The sequence below is a fragment of the Cynara cardunculus genome (genome assembly GCF_001531365.2).
Source record: "Cynara cardunculus var. scolymus isolate 2C chromosome LG 2, CcrdV1, whole genome shotgun sequence".
In the NCBI taxonomy this organism is placed as follows: Eukaryota; Viridiplantae; Streptophyta; class Magnoliopsida; order Asterales; family Asteraceae; genus Cynara; species Cynara cardunculus.
Window position 1 is genome coordinate 14,652,461 of NC_037529.1, and position 18,158 is coordinate 14,670,618.

General features: G+C 35.5%; 1 long non-coding RNA gene across 2 annotated transcripts; it reads left to right on the forward strand.

Annotated features, from left to right (window-relative positions):
* Nucleotides 1-1,931: 1,931 nt before the first annotated feature.
* On the forward strand, nucleotides 1,932-4,750 carry LOC112507802. 2 transcript variants are annotated; one of them, XR_003068567.1, is made up of 5 exons: nucleotides 1,932-2,100; nucleotides 2,449-2,497; nucleotides 3,251-3,278; nucleotides 3,413-3,776; nucleotides 4,501-4,750. It is a non-coding gene; the product is annotated as an uncharacterized LOC112507802 (long non-coding RNA). The 2 variants fall into 2 exon arrangements; XR_003068568.1 differs by lacking the exon at nucleotides 4,501-4,750 and having other exon boundaries at nucleotides 3,413-3,527; nucleotides 3,598-3,765.
* Nucleotides 4,751-18,158: the final 13,408 nt, after the last annotated feature.

Genomic DNA, 18,158 nt, shown 5'->3' on the forward strand with positions numbered 1-18,158 from the left:
TGGATTTATGAGCTACCATGGAGTCCTATTTATACAAAAGAGCCAATGAAGAAGACAAAAGCCTTGGAAAAGCCATGGTTTCAAGAAGGGAAACAAAAGGTGAAAAGAGAAAATGGGGATATCACATCATGAACAAAAGCAACCTCCAAAAACCCCTTCTCCAACTATAGTGGTCTTTAACCAACAGATTAACAAAAAATTGTCTTCATTCTAAATCGATAGCTGAATCATTAAGCACTTCCCAAAAGGTCGCTTCTTAACAGATCAATGCTGCTGGAATGCTGCAACATAGAACATAGTGTTTCCAAGTTAAGATCACTTATACTCAAATGGTGTAAAGACAAGTTAATCACTCAATTTAGCTCCAAGTATAAACAAATAAAAAATAATGTAATAAAAAAGACTCAAGGTTGAAATAAAAGAAAATAAACTACCTAAAAGTAAAGAAATGAGTGCTTAATATGTGATCAAGAACTTCAATACCACTAAAAGTGATTATTACAACTTCAAGTTGTAGAAACGCGTCAAAACACCTATTCATGCACTATGTTTTATTACAATTGATTATCTAATTTTGATTATTCAACTTCACATAGTCACTTCCTAAACACATCCAAACACCTCCTTAAAAACCTACAAATGAAATGAATAATGTTTTTTTAGTTTCTCTTTCTTGGTTTTTGACATTATTTGTTGCCTTCTTTTACAACTTGCCAATATATCTTCGAATTCTTGCTCCTTACATATGGGAATATGGTCATCCTTTCTTTTGATGATGACCATATTCCTCCGCCATCTGATCCATCACCACCCTCAATTTCGTCATCCTAGGGTAACTCGTTTGAATCATGTACCTCTTCAATTCCAAGCCAACCTCCACATGGGGATAATAAGGGGCTAGATTTGTTTGGTTTATAGGTATTATACCGTACAATATGAAATTAAAAAATAAAAAATCAAGGTACAACAAAAATGCTCCTTACTTTTGTTAAAAACTATTTACTGATCCTTCGCTTTGCTAATCCATTGAGATTTCATTTCCCTGTTTTTCAGGGGTTTTTTTTTTTAATTTATGGAAATATTTGACACTCCAAATATTTCCTGTAATTGGGTGATATAATCATTTGACAAGAAATGCACAAAGATCCTCAATTTAAAGATTCACATATATGTATCTATTCTTCCCGATATATCTTTAAAAGCAGTTAGAAGTAGTCATACTAGCAGATAATGAAACGGTGTTATTATAACTCTCTTGTCGATTAAAATAATAATTAGTAATCAAATACCCCTTGATAGAACAAAATTGAGAAAGTGTGTTTAACATCACAATTACTCTCAACACATCTTGTAATGGTTGCTAATAAGCAAAAAGATCCCATTCCGTGAGTCTTTATCCAAGATTTAACCAGATTTACAATCATAGCTTCATTGAAGCCTGAAGCAAAATTCTGTACCTAGAATGGAAAGTTGCTACTGCAGAAGAGGATGCTATCTTTGTAGGATTGCACTGTAACATCTTGGGCAAACAAAAAGATGACTTAGTTGCTAATTTAACGAAATAAAGTTGAACTTTTTGCAACAAAAATTCATAGATTGATATATCTTCCTCTTCTATAGATTATAATTTATAAATACATGCATATATAATAGTACCAAATTTGAATGAAAAATTTGATATAGTTGATGGTAGTAGTAGTATAGGCAGAGGTGGTTTTGTTTATGGTGATAGTGGTGGTGGCCGATGGTAAGAGTGGTGATAGACGGTGGTGATCGGTAGCCGATGATGGTTAAAAGGTAGAGCAATGATGGTTAGTGGACGACAGTGGTTTTGAAGGTGGAGCCGGTGAGTTTCAAAAACCTTTGTTTTAATTATTTATTAATTTTAGAAAAATATATTTTTTAAACCCATCGCTCTGGCCTCTCGAAGTCTCGATCTCTCTCTCTCTCTCTCTGTTGTTGCCGGCCCTGATGATTTCTTTTCCGATTTTGCTGTCGCCTTCGTCGATTTCTCCGTCGTTGTCCCGTCCTCGTGTCGCCATCATCTCTACATCACTCTCGATTTCTCTCAGTTTGGTTTAATTTATATTCATATATCAGGTATGTATTCTGCCCTAATCTGGTTCTGTTTTTGTTTTTGGCGTAACCTGCTTCTTCCTTGTCTGATTCTCCATTTGGTTAGACATTTTATGTGTGTTGGTTGTTAGGTTGAATGCATTTCATAAGGTGAGGATATCTAGGTTTAATCTGCCTGTTGCATTCGATTGGAATTGAGAAAAATCAACAAATTACACCAACATTCGTACTGTAAATTCTGTTTGATTTTTGATGTATTAATAATACTAATAAATAATATTATTATGCTAATAACATTCCACAAGAGGCCGGTTCAAGATTTGGCATTTGCTGTTGCGCGATTCATACTTGCTATTTGTTCTGGATTTGCAGTGGTATCGATGTGTCTATGGTGATGAAGTATGCTGACAAAATTGTGAAGGTAAGGCCAAAGTTGCTGTTTGCTATTTGTTCATAATATCAGTGTTCCCCGTGATTTTAGGTTGTACCTTATTCCTTGCCAAAGAAGTGATCAGCTACTTTGTTGCCACGTGTATGATTTCCTTTCTTGTTAAAAAGAAGTTAAAACATATCATAGGAAAGATCATGTTTGCACTTATCTGACTATTTTTTGCCCAACTTTGACTGTAATTAATTAGATGGAAGAAAGAGACAGCACTTGTTAATTTCTTGTTAACTATCATCCTTCTGTATTGAATTGATGAGTTGCACCAAAATAGCTGCTTACTTCAATCAATGTCTAAGATTGATTTGATCACTGTCTAGTTAAGTCAAATTGAAGGTTGTTCTTAACTAGGCATTTTACAGCACCTACAAGGTCCAGGGTGGGCCAAAGGTGAAGCTATAATCCTATGTACTCGATACAAACATGCAATGTCAAATATTTATATTTATTTATTGTTGATGCTAGCAAATTTAACGAATGAAAGTTGCATACATCAAAATCTATCAAATCTAGAAACCAAGAAAAAAGGAAAACCAAAAAGTTAACAAATGTTTACAATAGAGAGAAGTATATGAATAGGATAGTGTAGTTGAAGATTTGTGATGGCATTTGGTCATGAGAATTTGAAGCCTAAGTTGAAGAAACTCTCGTTGGTATTACGTTCTAATTGCATTTTTGTATAGATAGATAAGATAGATGTTGGTTTATTAAAGGAAGTTTTATTTGCAGGTGTATTCGACTTCTGTAGCAATGCTAAGTAAGTAAGTTTTCTATGGCATGTCTTTGTTTCTCATCTTTTTTCCTCTTACCAAATAGTGTGAGGGGGGTTTTGGAGGAATCACAAATACGTTTATTGCAGTGGCACTCATTACTGGCTTCTCCTTCTGTTAGGTAACAAGAATGTCCTTCTCAATGGCTTTCTTGAGGAGGTATATATGGATCGACCACCACAGTTTGCCTGTTGAGACAATTTTTGAGGTTCTTGTACTGTTTGGTCTGTTTACAGGTGATGACTGTTTTGTTTCCTACGAAGAATTATAGGACAAACGAATCATTTGTTGTCTAAATGGGTGCAGGAAGCAATTTATGATCCTTGAATGACACCAATACTTCCTACAGATACAAGTATCTTATGATTACATCAGGGAACTTGTTTTCAAACAGAAGCATCTGCTACATTTGATCTCTGAATATGGTCTGCTGGGGTGCATCCAACTGGGAAAATTATCAGATTTTATGATAATATGTGAAAATAGTAAGTGGTTAGTTTGTTATTCTTACGGTCGGGTTTCTGCTGCAAGTAAGTTTGTCTGTCAAACACCAAGCATCTCTATAAGATTTATTCACGTTAGATCACATCATTATAAACATATCAAAAGTGTGTGTATAGGTTGATGATGGGACATACATGTTGCTTGTGGCTGAAGATGATATGGTAAAGGTACTGGTAATAAGCAAACATATAAAAGTACATATATATTCTAATACGGTAAAGGATAGGATTTTACAAAGAAGTTACAAGTTAGATGAGTAACAACTCTGTAGTGAAGATATATGCTTAAAATTGTTGTGAGACAAGTCACTGCAATATAAAAAGTGGCAATTTTGTAGCTCCAACTCCACAATATATACATATTGAAAAGCAACTCTCATAATGGCCTAAATCCTGATGTAAGAGACCAGAGTGATAAAATCATCTCTATGATCGTAGATCACCATTTCAGTAAACATGTAGCATAAACATAATAAAAGGGAATCACTTACATCTACCGGTTATAATTAGGTTTTGATGCTGATTGTTTCTTACTTGGCTGCTATTTATAGTCCTTATTGGTGTGGCCCTGGTTGGTTTTGGTTCCTGTTGGAACGGATCTTCAAAAGCATTTTGGAGGACAAATTGGTTTTAAAGATGGTCTCTTGTTTATATCTTCTGAGATGGATCTAACCAAAAGTTGTCTTCAACAGACTTCATACATCAGGTTTTTGATTGTGGCTTTTGTGTTAACATGACAAGATCTTGGAAGAAATGGTGCTACATGACAGGCTCTAGCACATGTTTGAGAAGGTGGTCAACCAATCAAAAGAATTAGATCTAACTCACACTTTTGGTTGATACAGAGGATATTTATGGACTCCTTGGACGGGTCTGCTAGTAGTAGTACTGTGGCTTTTATATGTAGGTCTTTATTAAGTGTTAGGAACTCTCTCATTTGAAAGATATTTTGAATTCATTTAGTACGGGTATAGGAAATAGACAAGGGCATGCGAGTTTAGGGGAATCACCCATATCTGTAAAAACTGTGCAAACCACCCTCATCTATCGATAATCTTATGAAATTGTTTTATATAATACTTTTTTTTGATGAAGTTGTTTCATATATGGTTATAAAATTGTTTCATATAATACTTATGAAATTTTAATGAAACTGTTTTATGTATTTCTCTAAAATTAATATAATGAAAATGATAATATTCATGATTAACACTCTTTACAATAAAAATAATTAATAAACCTCTTATAATTACAAAAAAATGAACAAGATAAAAAATTATGATTGGTTGAATAGGATTTGTATGATTTGTACAAATAACGTGGTTTGTAAAATAAACCTCCTCTTTGTGTGTGTATATAGTGTTCATATTTCAGACTATATTTCTATATAATAAAATAATAGTTAATAATAAATAAAATAAATCATTAGAAACAATATAAAAAATCTAAAACAATAGAATTTCATATTTTTAGGCGGGAGTTCAAACAAGAACCTTTTTGTTTATGAAAACGTGACAACAATTGTGGGCTTCAAACTTTTTAATCAATAATTTAAATTATAACAAATAAAAGTAAATCATTAAGGGCGGTATTTTCTATCATTTTGATATTGTTTTGATTAATTATAATTATTCCATGATTTTCGATCAAAATTTGATCACATCTTTGATCGTTTAATCTAACATATTTGATCATCTTGCTTGATTTGAAATGTTAATTGTGATAGCAATGTGATACCCATTCATTTTACTCTACTCAAAGTGTTAAGTGTGATAGCAATGTGATTATCAATTAGTTTCTGCATGTCGATTCGAAACGTTAATTGTGATAAACATGTGATATTCAATCAACTTCTGTTAATTGATTCATCAACTCTAATAACAATGTAATATACATTCAATATTGTAATCCAAATGTGACGATTGTGGTGACAATTGTGATAAGAATGGTGTTATAAAACAGTGTGATAGCAATGTGGTACCCAATCATCTTCTACTAATCGATATGTCAACTATGAAGCAATGTGATAGCCAATCAACTTCCCCTACTCAATGTGTTAACTGTGATATGTGTGATAAATACGTGATATCACACCAAATCAGTAATTCAATACAACAAGTGATTCAAAACAGAGGTAATGTGATAAAGATGTGTTACCTCGATTTTGCCATAATATTTCTGTGTGATACCACAACCATATCAACAATTTAATATGTTCTCACATTCGATTTTTGGCCTAATACTTCTATCTAATAAGTGTGATAAATACGTGATATCACACTAAAACAGTTACTGAATACAACCATTGATAAGAAGCTGTGTGATAAAGATGTGATACTTCAATTTTGTCCTAATAATTTTATCTAACAAATGTGATAACTATGTCATACTCTTCTCAGCCGACGGTGCATATTCTTTCTCCCTGCCTCCAATGTCGATACTTTGTATGTACGAGTCTAACCCTAATAATCTTGTTTATCGACTCATGTGATACTGATATAGATTTTTCCTACTACTCTTCTTTATCGATCATGTGATCATGATGTCGAATGATTAAGCTTATCACCCTCACGATCATCGACACTGGTTGTTCGTGTTATATGATTTGCATCTTCTTTTTCCATTTTTACCCTTTAACATCTTTAATATTTTAAAAACTTTAGAATGTTAATTTAAAAGTCTAAGGATGCCTAACCGCCGCATCGATCATTCGCTAAAAGATTGAAGTTTCAAGCCTGACGGTATCATCGTTTAGGAAAAACTGAACCAATGCAAGAGGGAGAATTAGAAAAGCCCATAACTTCTCTTAAATTGTGATTCAAAACATAATGTTTGCCTTAGAGACTGTCTTTGCGTTCTCGTAAATCACAAGGGTTCTTGTTTAGAGACTGTTTTTGCGTTCTCGTAAATCACAGAGGTTCTTGTTTGAACCTTTCTTTATATATATATATATATATATATATATATATAGAGAGAGAGAGAGAGAGAGAGAGAGAAACCTTCTTTTGAGAACGCATGAGATTGTGATAACCTTGAGAATTTGTGCATCATGTGTTATTTAATTTGATATGATTTTTTTCCATCTAAAACTAAAATTTGGAATATTGACTAACATATATTTGTTTTACAATGTGTTTACTTCATACATATTCGGTCAAAATGTGAAACTTTTTGGAGTGTTTGTGAAACATAAAATACACATAAAAAAGTGTCAAATTATGAACCAAATACATGTCAAACAAACATATGTTAATCAATATATTAAATACTATGCCTAAATAGGAAAAAAGATTATATGCCATAACACATGACATACAAGTTCTCAAGGTTATCACAATTTAATGGGTTCTTAAATGATTAAGCCCCTATAACAATCATCTTCACTAGTTCACTCCGAAAACTCTCATAACAACGATACTAGCACTATTCGTTGCACTGAAGCAGATATCAACACCATCGTATTTCTACCCATCAAACCTAATAACCACAAGGTTGATGTACGATTTAAGAACTATGACAAAGACTATCACATGATAATCCAATATCTGCAATGTCATCCACTACGTCTTGCCCTAACCCTAACTGACAATGATCCTAAATGATATGTTCAACAGTACTAGTTTACATGCAAATTTGATGCTGATGTCAAATCAATAATGGGTGCTATCGTAGCTCCAAATAACATGGAATGTACCATAAATATTTCTCGATCCAAGGTCTCAAAAATACTATTTAACCCCACTAGACAAGAACAGCAAATTGAATGCTGGGCAGACCATCCTACATTTGACGTAATTGTTAGATTTCTCAAGTTCATTGGCTACAACAAGGATATAAGACAAGTTTCTATATTCAAAAGACAATTTCTACCCCCAACATGGAGTTTTCTCTTCCAGGTTCTTAACAAAATCCTTACCTGCAAGTTAGGAAGCATGGATCAAGGGAATTTAAACATGTTACCACCATGTATGGTATGTACGTAAACCTTGACTATGCTCTATTGAGATACAACGAGATTCTGGCCGTTGTTAACCAGAAGAATCAACTTATGGTCAAGAAGAAACCCATGGCCTCTATAATGTTTCCAAGGTTCTTGCCTCATTTCATCCATGAGGCAATGGACATACATAACCTTCATAATGATGGACAGAAGACTCTGTTTTTCATTATGAACTCGCACAAACCTATCATCCTAAAGGACGATTATCTAGAAGAATGACCTTTGTCAAAACAGATGGTCAAGTTCATTCCTATAGATCACCCTTCTTCCTCTAAAGAAACCCTTCCTTGGTATGTCAACATTGCCAATTTTCTTGCATGTGGGGTAAGACCATACCAATTGAAAGGGCAATGTTTCAAAAAATTTCTTCATGATTACAAACAATATTATTGGGATGACCCATTTTTGTATAAAATGGGAGTGGATCAAGTTTTTAGAAAATGTGTCCCAAATTTCGAGATGAAAAAGATGTGCAGAGATTGCCATGCTTCACCATACAGTGGCCATTTTTGGTGGTCAACGTACGACCGCTAAAGTTTTCCAAAGAGGATTCTTTTAGGCAACACTTTTTAAAGATGCTTTTGAGTTTGTTAAAGGTTGTGATCAATGTCAAAGGACAGAGAATTTATCTAAACGCAATGAGATGCCTCTAAATAACATTTCGGAAGTTGAACTTTTTGATGTTTGGGGCATCGACTTCTTGGGACCATTCCCTATGTCCTTCAATAACCAATTTATTTTGGTGGTAGTAGATTATGTGTCTAAATGGTAGAAGCCTAAAGCCTGTCCAAAAATTGACGCTAAAGCATTAATTGATTTTTTCTACAAAAATATTTTTGTTTGTTTTGGTACTCTCGAGCTTTGATAAGTGATGAAGGGACACATCTTGTGAATATAATGTTAATTACTATGCTTAGAAAATATCATATCCAACATAGAGTATCCACGACATACTATCCTCAAACAAGTGGTTTTGCCGAACTTTCAAATCGGGAAATAAAATCTATTTTAGAAAAAGTTGTGAAACCCGATAGAAAATACTAGTCACTTAAGTTGGATGATGCGCTTTGGGCTTATAGAACCGCTTTCAAAACTCTTTTGGGTATGTCACCTTATATGTTGGTTTTTGGAAAAGGTATGTCATTTACCTTTAGAACTTGAATACAAAGTGTTTTGGGCCATTAAAGAATTGAATTTAAGAGAAGATGCCGCGGGAAGAAAAAGGAAACTTCAATTGAATGAGTTAGAGGAACTAGATTTCATGCTTACGAAAATGCTAAAATTTATAAGGAGAAAACAAATATGTGGCATGATCATAAGATAAATCAAAGAAGTTTTGAAAAAAATCAGCTAGTTCTCTTTAATTCTCGATTGATTTTTTTTCCTAGAAAATTGAAATCTCGACTATTCACAATTGTCGATGTTGGGCAATTTGGAACGGTGGATTTGTTTAGCCCACAAGATGGGAGTGTTCTTAGAGTAAATGACCACTGGATTAAACACTTTATCTCTAATAAAGTGTCTAATCCCACCATTTTTATCATTAATTTTGAATCGTTTATTTGTGTAAATAAATGTAAATAATTTTCTGGCTTATTTAGTTTTCTTTGTTTCTGCATTTTGTCCCAGTGGGAAGGATTGTGGCCACTATTCTAAACCATGGGCTACTATTCTTTTTAAATTCTCCTCATTTTAAAGCAATCCTCTCATCTCCCTCGTCGGAAAGACCATGGCGTCAAAATTTTTTGTACCTAGTCCATTCTCTACCCGCCAATCACTTCATCGCCAGCAGGAGCCCGACGAACCAGCTGCCAGCCCATCGTCGTCACCTCCGCCCAGCACATCCGTTGAATCAGCCTTCAATGCTTCGACCACCGCTCTCATTGCCAGGTCGTCCACCGACGATGTATAGACGATGGAATCCATGGCAACCACCGTCGATTCTTCTGTCGCAAGTATCAGACAGGGATTCACCATCTCTGACCTACATTCACTCTTTCGATGGAACTTATGAGGTACTAACGTTGTAACCTCTCTTATTCCCCCTTCCAATGGTAACCACCATCCTGCCGTTGATAAACACCATCACCAACTCTGTTTCATAAATCCTCACCTCTACAACCTTTCCCCTTTTACCTACTACTAAACCACTCTACCTTGCCCTTTCAATCCCCACCACCACCACCACCACCACCATACCATCTCCAATACCAAACCCTAGACCCATCCCTCCGACTAGTGACCTCTACGCACCAAATTCTCCCTCTCGCCTAAACCTCTCCCAACATCGATTTGACCTCAACCTAAGCGGATATGAGGAAGACATTTTTGTAAGAAAACATGTTATTTTGATTTTGAGCATGATCAACCCCATGGCGATGAAGGTTTGTTCCTTTTCCATTGCACTAAAGACATAGAAGTTGAAAACGTGGAACTCTCCAATTTTGAGGGGGATATTGGCCAGGCATCACCTTCAGGTGCCCACAGTGGGCAAACAGTGCCCACAGTGGGCAAACAGTGCCCACTTCTACTTCTACATTGGTAGTCTCTTCCATTCCTACTTCAATGCCCACGGTAGGTACCGCTGCCAATCATATGTCTACTATCAAGGCTAGTAAGGCTTAGTTCTAGTTCCGTGAGTGGTTCTTCATCTTCTGAAGACAGTTCCTGCTCATTTGTTGTTCTCCAAAAATTTAGTGACAAATAGCCTCTAGATGAGAACGAAGACAATGACTATGAGGACGAGATCAAAGGCAAGAAAGTGGAAGTACCCACTTCGAGACTTATCCGCAGTGCAAAGGGTAAAAGCACCAAGCCAATGCCTGTTTAGCCACTCGTTGTAGCAAGGTATCACACGATTAAGTGCAATAAACTTCTTGTAGAGCGTGCCTTTGACCTTAAGTTGGCGGATTCACTCTTAAATATCAAGCACTACCTCTTAGATTTACGACGAGAGAACTTGATTAGCATCCCATGTAAAGTTAATAATTTTTAGGTCAAGGAACTTTATGCCATAGACGGTGTTTGAAAGAGCGATTCTGTTCAGATTAAGGAGTGTAAGGATGTGGGTATCGGATCTAAAATCAATAAGGTTCTTGGTCTCACTGCCCCTTTTGTTTACTCTTACAGTCAAATATTTGTCGGACACCTGCCAGTCTCTGATGAAGATATTGCAGCTGTGATAACATCCCCGACACACGGTTGGACTTTAGTCAATCGGCACCCCATCATTTTGGCCGGACCATTAAACATGGAGGCAACATTATGGTTTCAACCAAAGGGCCTTTGGCCCAACGGTATCGTAGCCCTTAGCCTTCTAGAAGGTCAGGGGTTCAAACCTCACCATAGGTGAGGAGAGTGTGTGAGTTTATTTGTTGCATTTGCCGTATATAAATAATATATACTTAAAAAAAAACATTATGGTTTCAATTTTTGAGGCATAATGTCAGCCTTACTGTCCATGATAGTACGTTGCCTTGGGGTCGATATATTCTTTTATATTGTATTTTGAAGGAATGTCCCATGAACGTGGGACCAATTGCCCATGCTGCTCTCTCAAGTGCAACCGCTAGAACTCATGGCCGATTTATCTTTCCGGGTCTTATCACCAAACTCATGACAACTGCCATGGTTCCTATGTACGAATCTGATCTGATTTCATACGGTACACACCATATCAATAGTGACACCATTGCTAAAAGAAGAGGTGCCACCCATCAGGCTTCAACCGCGCAGGCCAACACCATTGACACCTTGGTCTCATAGCTGCCTCCGTCTACTACGACGCCACCACCATCCACCATAGTTGGTCCTTCCATTTTCGCTGTTGTTCCTACCACATCTGTTGCTGCTGCTACTGCTTTACCACCACAACTGTCGTCTTCCTTCGATTATGAGATGGAGTTGTGGTTGAATATTTTAGTTGTTCAAAACAAGGAAACAAATCTCAAGTTGACCACCATCCTGACAAAGATCGAATATGTGGAAGACCGTTTAGCATCTTTGGAGCGCAAGGTAGAATCTGTGACTACCTCTTGTTGATCCCAACCGGATTTACAAGAGTACATAGGTAACAATTTGTAGAGGGGGGGATGAATACAAACACATTAGTTTTCACTTTTAAAAAACTTATATTGATAAAGAAGATCAATACAGTTTTTTACAGATTGTTTGCGGAAAAGATAACATACTAAATCTATCTAAACAATCAAAGAAACACACAAACTACAGATAATAATAAAGAAAATTTTTGCTATAAGAAAATGTTAAAAAGGCTGTGTGCTCTTCACTTGTTATAGTGGAAGTCTTTCTCTTAGATAAAGAGTTAGAAGGAGAAGTATCTTCTTGTGTAAGATCTTTAAAACAAGGAAGCTTGGATATAGATTAGAGAGGATAATTGAGAAGAGAAAACTACTTAGCTATTTATACCCATTGCATTAAATGCAATTCAAAAGGTACAGAGCATGTGGAAAACTTTAAGAGGTGAGCTTCTCATTTGTTGCAGATATACAGTCTTTGGTTGTATATGAACAGTAGTCTTTCACAAAGTAGGTAAGCACGTTTGGAGACAGTAGAGTGACTCTGTACAGTACTTTACTTTTGTGAGGTATGGATTTGTCCTTTGTGTGTAGAAGGAAAAGACAAAAACTAATCTGGTTCAACAAGATTCATTTAATCGCTCACACTGGAATGATGCTGAAGGTCTCCTTAGTGTTCGCTGAATCTTGAGTAATTTCACACTTATGTAGACGATCTTGTTATTACTGAAAAATCGCATCAGATCATGACCTGCTATACCTTTCTCGATTCAATCACATGTGCCCACAACAACCTACGTTGGGCAGTCTTCTCAAGCACCATGATCCTTGGGTTTTCATCATGTTCCTTTTGAACAATTTCTATCTTTTATTTCTTTTGGGTATTATGTATGTAACTGCTATTTCTTTCACCTTTTTGGTAATTTGTGTGCGGTTTTGTTTGATACTAAACGTTTGCTTATGATATTGAATTTCTTTGTTTTTATCAAGATAATCTATTTTTCAAGTATAACTTTCTTATTTGACTTTTGGTTGTTAACACTAAAAGGACGTAGGCCCAACACTTACCCGTTGTCCCTTTTTATACAATAAGGACATTGTATTATTCAAGTTTGGGGGGAAGTATCTCCGAATGTTTGTTGCCTAAATTAGAAGAGCAAGTAAAAAATAAGTCCTCGAAAATTGGACAAAGATAGTTTGTGCCCAACGTTCAAAAAGATAAAATCTTCAAAATTTTGGGTCACAAAGCAAGCCAAATACTCAAAAATGAACCAATGAGATTTTTTTTTTGAAACTCTTTTGTAGTATATAGAGGGAGGGTTAAATATTCAAAGTCAAATATACTAATCCAAAAAGCCCTACCGATTAGTTGAAACAACGACGAAGTCAAGGAAGAAAGTTCTACAACATTCATGCTCGATGAAAATTTAAACATCTTTTTAGGAAGTTTTTATTTTGTTTCTTCCTTTGTAACATTCTTTTTTTTTCTTTTTACTTGAGGACAAATAAAATCTTAAGTTTGAGGGTACGATAACTCTCATTTTTTAGAGTTATTCATTACTCTTTTCTATGCTTTTGTAGCGCTTTATTTACCAATTTGGCTTCTATCTCACTCATTTTGTCTAAATTATTCTTAAGAAATGATGAATTACCAAGGATCAATTTTTGTGCTAAAAAGGACGTTGATGTGGACAGTGGGCATTATTTGTTCACTGTGGGCATTTTCGGTGCTACTTTTGGACAAAAGAATGTCTTGCTTTTTATCTTGTCTATGGATACAGTATTTTGAAGATTTGAAGTGATATGAAGATCTGTAGAAGATGGGAGAAACAGTAAACACCTTTTGTACTAAAATGATTAAAAAATGCTTCATCCATTGGACAAAGACCTTAACTTTTCATATATATAAAAGAAGCATGGTGCAAGAATTAAAGAATCATCCCTTCTTCAACGAACAACTGTCACCTGAGTTTATTTACTCTTGTGTTTGGAGATTTAGTGTAGAATTTAATTTTCAGCATTTAATTTTTGTATTTCAATTTTATGTATTGTAATTTGCTGTCCACAGCATGTCCTCTGTGGCCAAGCTGTCAATCTTATTTTAATGCAAGCATCTTCCAAGTATTTATTTACCATGTTTCGTATTTATAGTATGAGCTAATCACCTCATTGGGTGTGGATGTGAGTCAAACTTAAGACTAGTAGGCAACACGTGGGTGTTACCATCGTTGCTAATTTTTAAGTTTGGTTACTTAAGTTGGGATTAAATTCAACGCAGATAAGTCGACCACTTTGAAGTATTAATATTATACCTTAGACCCAGAGATGGACTGGGTCAAGATACGGCTTAAGTGATGCACAAAGATTTGTGAAAGACTTTGATAATCATGTAGAGATACGGGTTTTGTATGATTTACTAAGGTTCAAACTTTAGTCGAGTTTTATATCACAAAGAGATTTGGGTATAAATATTTATACTAATTGAACTTGATTTTTATACATCAAACTTAGTTAAATTGGCAATATTATGAATCAGCAAAGGTGGACACTTTGTGGGCACAGTCTACAAAGGTTCACTTTCGAGTGATCGGGATCTTTATAAAAAATTATGTGATACACAAAGTATCTTGCCATTTTGTTACTATGGTTGCCTTAAGAAAAACTTACACCCATACCCATATTTTGATAAATAAGTCTATTCGTCTTTCAAGCATTTCAACCAACAAAAACTTGACTTTTATTCACAACCAAAACGTGCTCAAGAAGTTCATGTAACTCTCTGATTCTCAGTACTTCATTCCCCGTGGAAACGATCTTGGTACTATACCACTTTATTACTTGTAGCGATCATAGTGTCGACATGCACTTGCACCATTACTATGGGGACTTTGTGCCCACTGTGTGAACATATACGATTCATAGCTATCACCTATTCCCTTAGGCTGCTAGGTGTCACTAGGTAGACTACATGGTGGTAAATTTTTATGCTTGACAACTAACTATTCTAGTTGTCTTTCAAAGTTACTGATAGATGCTAGAGTTTATTAATAAATCCCTTGAGCATTGACTCTAGTGAAGGTGGTGTATTAGCCATCTGTTGTTTCCTAGGTTGAAAATGCTATGAGGGTACCCATTGTGAAAATTTTGTAGGGAATGTCCATTGTGGAAATTTTGTGGGGATTCCTACTGTGAAACTGGCTAGGCTAACGAAATCTAGATGGATTTTGTATTCTACTAGGTCATTGACTCGCCCAAGGGGGCTGGGGTCCTTAGCTCAATGCCTAGGAGAAATTCGGGTGATTTCTCTAGTTGGGGTTATAAGTTTGTGAGAATAGGTTGTTCCTAGCTTGTGTTCATACAACATTTACAACTTCAGTATTTCCAGAGTAATAGTCAAAGATATGCTCTTCTCCAATAAAAAAAACAGTTGCTAGGGAGCTGTGGAGTGGCCACTACAGAGATCACTTGGTTTTGCTTCCGTTTAAGATTAATTTAGTTAAAACAACCAGTTGTGCATTCATGGTATAAAGTGCATCTACTGCGTGTACTCCTGAATCAGTCTTTAGAGGTATTGTTCATGAATTTGACCACTCGGTGTTATTGTTGGTCACGTTCTCCAAAATTTGGGACCCTTCGTTGTAAGTTTTAGCTGTAAAAGCTCCAAAGTTGTGCATCTAGGATGATTTTGGCTGCATTGGATAGACCATTGCAAAAGGTTTCCAGTTAAATGCAATATGGAATACCATGGTGTGGGCACTTCCGTAGGAGTTCCTTAAACCATTCGCACACATTCGACTCTGCCTCATTGTTCCTTTGTAAAATAAAAGAATTTCATTTCGAAACTTGACATTTCTCTTAGGAGGAAAGTATTTTTATAAAAACTTTTCAGCAAGGCTTTTCCATGTAGCGATAGAATTTGGTGGTTGTGAGTTTAGCCAAACCTTGACTCTATCCTTTAAGGTAAAAAGGGAAGATTTTCAACCTTAAGGCTTCATCGATTACGCCTGGAAGTTGAAAAGTATCCGACATCTCCAAAAATGACTTTAAGCGGGAGTGTGGATCCTCAGACGGTAACCCCCAAACTAACCCATAGTTTGGATCATTTGGAACATCACAAGCTTAAGTTCAAAGTGTTGTGCAGTAATATTGGGTCTTAGAATCCCAAAATTTAATTGATTCAATCCTGGAGTAGCATAGTCCCGCATATTTCTATCCTTATCATCACAATATGCACCGTGTTCTCAGCCAAAGGAGGTGGCGATGGGTCGCAAAGTATTTCTTCTCTGTTTTCCACCATATTCATAGTGGGATTCAAAGACGGTTGCCTATTATGACTTCTACCTCTTCGTGTCCATCTAAAAGTTTTTCCTATCTCAAGATCCAGTGGCAAAAGAGGTCCATGTCACATCTTGGGCATACAACACGAGGTGCATAAGAAAAATAAGTTACTCGGACTCGAATTAAAACAAATGTCTTGAGATAATAATCACGCCAGTTCCCGGCAACAACACCAAAACTTGGTATGTATGAAACAGTTATAATCATAGTGGGTTAGCTGACAGTCCACTAGTCAGTACGAGCGTCACATCAAGTAATAAAGTTGGTGAGAATCAGAATCGTATCCACAAGAACTAGACAATCAAGACAATATTGTTCTCAAGAACTTCCCTTCACACTTTTCAATTTGATAGGAAGCAAATAAGTTGGTTGGTTTGGTGAATCAAATTTAATAAAATACTTATGATTTAAAGAATGAGATGTAGGTATGAACTTTTCCCAAATCTCATCTTTAGTACTTGATCCTGAATAGTGCTCACTGAACTATGTGGAGTGGGCACTCTCTTTCGAGAGGTCAGGTCACAACAAGCACTCACACCTCTTTGTTAATATCTTGTATGTTTAAATTTATAATTTTGTTAGTGATGACCCTTGGTGAACCTTCTTAGATGGTAAGTGTTTATAATACACAAACTAGTTTGCCTACCACTCTAGTGGGTTGGAGTTCATCTCACTATGCAAACCCAACTCTCGTTGGTGTTATAAGAATTCTCTCGAATCCCCTATCATCACCCAAGCTCATGTCACTACGTTCTACCCATATTTGGGTTGAGAACTAGACTTTAGATAGTTTCAAGAGATCAGCTTGACGCATCATTGGGCATTATTGACCAAAATGTTACCAAAACGATAAAGCTTCAACATACGAAACTAATCAAGCGTTTTGCATAAAATTTGGCTACTTTTCATTCCTACACCTTAATAGATGTTTAATTCATACTTGAGAAGAAGAAGAAAACAAAAAATAATAGATTGCAAGAAGATATTCCGTAAGATTTTAACTTCAATAAAAAATCACAGTGCCCACTCTCGATAGCACAAGGTTACAATACTGAAAATAAAAGTTAATGAAGGTAAAACTACTTACTGAATGGTTAATTTACAGCTCTAGCAACTAAAGATTACTTCCTCAAATTACAAGACAACTTTCTACTCTAAAGACAATAAGATGCCTACAATTTCCATGTCAAGCGAACCATTTATACTACCTCTTCAGAACTTCTTCTACTACCTCTTCAGCTACTAAAAATGTCTTCTACATAGGTTTGACTTTCGACTTTTCGAAGTAGGCACTCTTGGATCCCACTGTGGATAATATCTCGATTTTTCAGCATAAAATCGCATCAAATTGTTCAAATGTACTTAATAGGACATTTTCTGCCCAAAAACAAATATTAGATCAAAAATGGGGGATTAAGAGGAAAAATGCCCGAAATTTACAAAAAAAAAAATTAAAATAAATGCAACAATTTAAAAAAAATTAGAGTTATCAGGTGCCCAAGTTTATCTTAAAAGATCGAATAAGAAGCTATACATCATGAATTAGATAAGCTTATAAGAAATAAATCTAGATTTACTCCAAACAAGAATCTTTAGTCTTCATGATATGGCGTACGACAAAAAGTCTCAATCCATATACTATCACAATGACAAATTAGCTCTTGTACGTAAGCATGTATCCACAGAAACAATTAATTCACATAATAAATACCTCATGTGATAACTAGAACCCAGTTATCACAACAAGGTTTCCTACCTTACGGTGAGACCATCGTTTCTTCTCTTTTTTTTCCCTTTAGATTATATGCACATGTATTGTGATCAAGAACTTCAATACCAGTAAAAGTGATTATTACAAAGTTGCAGAAACACATCAAAACACTCTCTTTTGTACCATATCTTATTACACCTGATTGGTTATCTGATTCTGATTATTCAATGTCACCTAATCACTTCCAAGACGCACAATCCAAACACCCCCTTAAAAAC